This window comes from Mizuhopecten yessoensis, unplaced genomic scaffold (genome assembly GCF_002113885.1).
Source record: "Mizuhopecten yessoensis strain PY_sf001 unplaced genomic scaffold, ASM211388v2 scaffold11145, whole genome shotgun sequence".
In the NCBI taxonomy this organism is placed as follows: domain Eukaryota; kingdom Metazoa; phylum Mollusca; class Bivalvia; order Pectinida; family Pectinidae; genus Mizuhopecten; species Mizuhopecten yessoensis.
In genome coordinates this window covers 1263222-1269322 of record NW_018408902.1, presented here as the reverse complement: position 1 = coordinate 1269322, position 6101 = coordinate 1263222, and the positions used below count along the sequence as shown (strand labels likewise).

The window sequence follows — 6101 nt, the reverse complement described above, 5'->3', positions numbered from 1 at the left end:
GGGGGGGGGGGGGGGGGGGGGCAACCTATAATGACAGACTCAAAGTAGGGGGAGTGGGCTTATTACAGGGCAATAAAATAACACTTGTAGGAATTTCTATTAAACTGTAATATATATATATATGGGTGGGCTTATTACCAGGCATGGGTATATTGTCAGATTAAAACAGTAATTACTTCTATACTTTGGTTATGATGTTCTACAAAATTTAGTGGAGTGTGAGAAAGCTAGATAAGGGGGCATTTGTATAAGAAGAAATATCTGTCCCCTCAAAACACTAGATAGATAGTGGGACAACTGGATTAGTGGTAACAGGATAAAGTCTCAACTGTTTTATAATGCTATGTACAATTATTTACAAGTACAATTTACTGCAAAAACATTGCATTGTACAACTTCTGTAATGTTCAAGATTCTGCACAAATATTGTAGAGAAGGCCTGCAAAAAACAACAACATGGCAATGTTAATATAAAGACCATAATTGCATATATACATAATGATAATTACATAATACAACATCTACATATTTACATTTATAAAACTCTACCAAAGTGTTATGTTTGTCAAGCCCTGCGAAAATATGACACTTGTAAAATCTGCAAAAATATATAACATTTAATTTTATCACTATGTATATAAAATCTTACATGCATGTATATATGACACCCTATACATATATTATCATTTATATATATAACACCATGTAAAATTGAAAATACAACATGTATAATGCCCCATAAAAATGTATTTACCTCACTAGAATCATCACTGTTATTCACCCTATGGCACTGTAAAATCTTTATCTTATATTGGAGGTCATTCAATGATTTCACTGTTAAACATAAATTCACATTTAAAATAGTTTTATTTTCATATAGATGTCAAAAGAGTGCTTAAAATATTTTCGCATTGATTTTCACAAATTACATTTGCAATTCATTCCATTAAGTGCTTCAGATTTGTAGATAATTTATTTTACATGTAATTTATAGAAGTTGTCATTTTCCAGGTGGATTTTTATTAAATTTTCTATTGACTTGAAGAGAAAAATAAGGTATTGTAAGGGAGATAACTCCTACATCCTTATAAGTTATTGAGAGTCTCCTTCAAAGTTCTTGGGTAGCTTAAAGGTCAATCGAAAGTCATTTGAAGGACCTTATGTGTTTTTAAAAGTTGTCTTTTTTATACTTTGTATCAAGATTTTACATCTATATGGGAAGTTAAAACATTGTACAGTCAGGACCTTATTTGGAGCACAAGTTAAATGTGAGTGTTTTTGAAATTTATTTAAAACAATTTTGAAATGATTTTTTAAGATTTTAAAATTATGCTGTTTGGTTGCTCATGGTTAACAGCAATATTGACTGATTTGTTGGAATGTGAACCTGTTTATGGAGAGGTTGATATCAACGTTTACACCCTGTAGATTTTTGAAAACTTATGAACAGGGTCATGGACCATTCAGGTTTGTTTTTTCTTGAGTCGTTCTGGTCCATCTGTTCTTATATACAATTAAACTATCATTATTAACAAAGATATCTTGGATATATCTTTCTGAACTTAAAATAAACTTGAGGCCCATTTGAGGATTGTTTCTATGTATTTTATCTTGTATACATGGAGACATAAAACCTTGTTTCAAAGTTGTTCTTTTTCACAACAATTTATACATAAGAAAATTTGCCAATAATTAGACTCATCTGGTGTTGAGTGAATGAAGCAAATGTTATTCCCTTTATCAAAATGTTTAATCTGTTTTATCTAGTCATTTTGGCAAAAATGTTATGTGATTTTTCCTATACATCTCCGTACATTCACTGTTAGTTCACCTGCAGTGTTAAATACCCTGGTGGACTGATGTTATGGTGTTTCGTCTGTTGTTAGACGTCGCTGTCTGACAGTATTTGCATTATATGACATCCCTTCCAAAACCATTGAGCAGGTTTCAATCAAGTTCTGGCAGTAGCATTCTTAATGGCTAACATTTTTAGAACTTAGTCGGAGTCTTCCGAACTTACTTTATTAGACAGGTTTCCACCAAAATGAAATGTGAGCTTCCAAAAAAGCATGGTGAGCAATTCAAGACCATTGTTGCCTCTTGTTAACAAAGGATAATGAGTTACAAAGTAAGATGATGACACTTGAAATAGGATCAGGGTATGATATAACACAATACTTGATCAGGACAGGCTTAGAATGATAATTATGACACAATATTTGATGTATTAGGAGGACCGGCTTTTGCAGTTTTGGAAGTATTTTATGATAATTCACACATCAGCGCACATGTCTGAGAAGGTATTCAGTATTTAAACACATGTGTTTGAATCATATATTTATACCGTATTGTTCACTTAGATGTGTTGGTACAACAGTGAACCTGGACTGTTAACTATCTTGTGATGATACCCCTAATGTATCTGTGATTTGCATGATGGTCCCACAATTGTGATTTAACATTAACTATTTATTATAGATTTTTTCTCAATATTTAAGAAGCTGTTATAAAAATATTTACTCTTTGTTATTTTATCTTTATATTTGTGCAACATCAGCAGACATTGCCCTGTTGGCTTGTTTTTTGTCTTTAGACATCAAAGACAAAGTATTGTGGAATGTATGACTGAGGAGGGTGAGTTTTTTCAAAGTAATTTCTATAATAAAACTGCACAATTGGCCTTTGTACATGTATTCCTGCATTTATGGGGATATTAATGAGGTAATAACATTTCATCAACACTTGAATTTGCAATGCAAAAACTTCATTGACTTTTGTGAAGTGGGGTTGGGGTTAGGAGTTTTGTAATTTTTTCTAATACTTTTACTTTTACTACAGGTGCAGGTGGTTTTGTAAGACCTGTTCTATGTTTATTACAAATTGTACATCTAGACACCATCTCATTCCCTGGCTTCAGGAGATAAACCAAGATGACATTCAAGTCCCATTCATTTGTATTTTTGAGGACACTTTAATTTCCCAGGATGCTTTGGGATTTTTTATAATACTTTCCCATAATGCTTTGGGGTTTTTGATGACATTTTCCCATAATGCCTTGGGTTTTTAAAAAAATATCAATTGATATCACATCAGTGGCGGATCCAGCAACCTATCTGGAGGGGTTTCCAAATGTCCAGGGGGGGCCCTCGGGATCCACCACTGAAGTTATATACATCTCTGATTTAAACTTATCCATTGTGTAAAAACACAAAACAAATATTGATTGGAGATTTGATTCTGAGAGGATAGTTTGTGTAGGACATTACAGCCTACACTGTAATGAGGTCGGTAATGTTAACAGGTGGTCGGTAATGTTAAAAGGAGGTCGGTAATGTTAACAGGAGGTCGGTAATGTTAACAGGTGGTCGGTAATGTTAACAGGAGGTCGGTAATGTTAACAGATGGTCGGTAATGTTAACAGGTGGTCGGTAATGTTAACAGGTGGGCGGTGTGGTCGGTAATGTTAACAGGAGGTCGGTAATGTTAACAGGTGGTCGGTGTGGTCGGTAATGTTAACAGGTGGTCGGTAATGTTAACAGGTGGGCGGTGTGGTCGGTAATGTTAACAGGAGGTCGGTAATGTTAACAGGTGGTCGGTAATGTTAACAGGTGGTCGGTAATGTTAACAGGTGGGCGGTGTGGTCGGTAATGTTAACAGGTGGTCGGTAATGTTAACAGGTGGTCGGTAATGTTAACAGGTGGTCGGTGTGGTCGGTAATGTTAACAGGTGATCGGTAATGTTAACAGGTGGTCGGTGTGGTCGGTAATATTAACAGGAGGTCGGTAATGTTAACAGGTGGTCGGTAATGTTAACAGGAGGTCGGTAATGTTAACATGTTTAAATGATTCTACTGTGGAAGTGTTAATATTTGTATTGGATTAAAAAGGACTTTGTTGAAGTTCACTTGGTCTTTATAAATGTCTTTGATTCTCAATCAAAATGGTATTGTATCAGTGATAATAGAAACTGCCCTGGGTTAGTAAGAGTTCAGAGTAAATGTTTATTGATAATTTTAACATTAAATGCAGTGTATTTGTTAGTCTTTTAGTTTAGGTTTATGTCCTGTAAACAGCTAAGGTCATTTAACCCTTTCAACACTGTAGACCATAATAGACTTATCCATATCAATGCATGGTAGTGTCAACTTAAGTTTCATAGGGGTGAAAGACTTAAGAATGTGGTACTTATCAGTCTGTACATGAAAGTGTTATAATCTGACAAATACAGTTGAAAAGTATATTCAAACTTCATTTCTGTTTCAAAATGCATTTCAATCAAAATTGTTTCAAAATGATTTGCATAGTTAATGCAGATATGAGACTGAGCTAAGTGGCAAAACATCTTGTGAAATTAACTCATTCACCCCTGGAGACACATTTGAACTCTTCAAATTCAAAGGTTGGAATAGTTCATTATGAAATTTCAGGGGTGAAGTATTTGTATAATTCCTTTTTGTGATGTTGATTTTTCAGTGATTTATTGTAAAAAGAGACAAACATTTTCTTTTAAAACAAGATCAGTCACAATAATTTATTGAATCAACCAGTATCATTGATTTTTAAGGATTTATACATTTGACATAGTACGCGAAAGTACGTTATACTATTAAGTAGAGAAGAAGATACATCTATACAAGCCCCGGCTTACCTTTGATGTCAACTGAGCGAAACTGAGCGAAGACATGTTTTTTATGATAAAAGCCTTTATGATATTAAGCATTGTAGCAAATATGTAAAATTCTAATGTATGTAGTCTGTCTTTTGTTGTAGATTTAGGAATAAACTCTTTTGCTCTTTATAATTTCTTTTAATATAATAAGGTGTAGACAGTGTTTCAGGAGTTAAGAAATGGCACAGGGGCTAGACATATTGCTATTGACCTTCTGATTGTAGAATAGTAATGTTGCCGGCCCCTGCGATTAAGAAGCTTATATGAGCTTTGTTGTTTTGTATGATCCTGAAAGGTTATGAAAATATAAAATCTAAATTTAATCATTTCATCATCAGTCTAAAATTCCTTCATCTCGAATGATTTCTTCTTCTAAGAGATAAAGAGATATTGAAAAATCATAGTTTCTTTTTGATTTCTTTTGCAGTTTTCAAGTAGGTATGAAATTTTTACAAGTGCCGTTAATTTGTCATTTAATCGGATTTGATAAAAAAATAAAATGTGTAATGTATTAATTTGTTGGAGTCGTAATTTTCCAATTACAAGTCTAGTGTTTTTATTGTAAGAAGGAGGAAAAGGAAAATATTAGATTAGAAGAAAATATGATTTGAAGATATGGAATAACTCTTTGAGGATTAAACAGTTCAGTGCAGGAGCTGTCCACAAAACTGTACGGCTACAGATGACATTGTTCATTTTTATAAATATGTATGCATTGTTGGAAAAAATTAAGCAAGCATTGTGATGTCTATTAATCAAATGCTTTAAGAATAAGTGATTTAACTAAAGTTTGACTGACCTTGACCTTCGACCTTAATACTTTGCCACTTCATTTATTCTAGCTGATGTCTTAGTGGACAATAGTAGCAAATTTGATTGTCTTCATTAAATGCCTTAGACAAGCTACATTTAGAAAAAGTTCATCCATTTCATGAACTTGAACGCGTGGTCATCTCGCGAGATAGCCTGTTTGTCTCTTTATACAACTATTCCTATTGACCTTTATGTCACGTTTGTGTCTCCATACACATTTTTAAAGATCATTACGTCGCATTTGTATCACCCCATACATTCCTACAGACTTATATGTCTTGTTTACCTCTCCATACATTCATTGCTACAGACATACGTCTTGTTGACCTTGTTGACCTCTCCATACATTCATTGCTACAGACATAGGTCTTGTTTACCTCTCCATACACTCATTGCTACAGACATACGTCTTGTTGACCTCTCCATACATTCATTGCTACAGACATAGGTCTTGTTTACCTCTCCATACACTCATTGCTACAGAAATACGTCTTGTTTACCTCTCCATACATCATTGCTCCAGACATACGCCTTGTTTACCTCTCCATACATTAATTGCTACAGACATACGTCTTGTTAACCTCTCCATACATTCATTTCTACAGACATACGTCTTGTTG

At 33.8% G+C, this 6101-nt stretch overlaps 1 long non-coding RNA gene across 2 annotated transcripts; it reads left to right on the top strand.

Moving 5' to 3' along the window:
- Window positions 1–678: 678 nt before the first annotated feature.
- LOC110466824 lies at window positions 679–5179 on the top strand. 2 transcript variants are annotated; one of them, XR_002464780.1, is made up of 2 exons: window positions 679–3697; window positions 3776–5179. It is a non-coding gene; the product is annotated as an uncharacterized LOC110466824 (long non-coding RNA). The 2 variants fall into 2 exon arrangements; XR_002464779.1 differs by having other exon boundaries at window positions 679–3726.
- Window positions 5180–6101: the final 922 nt, after the last annotated feature.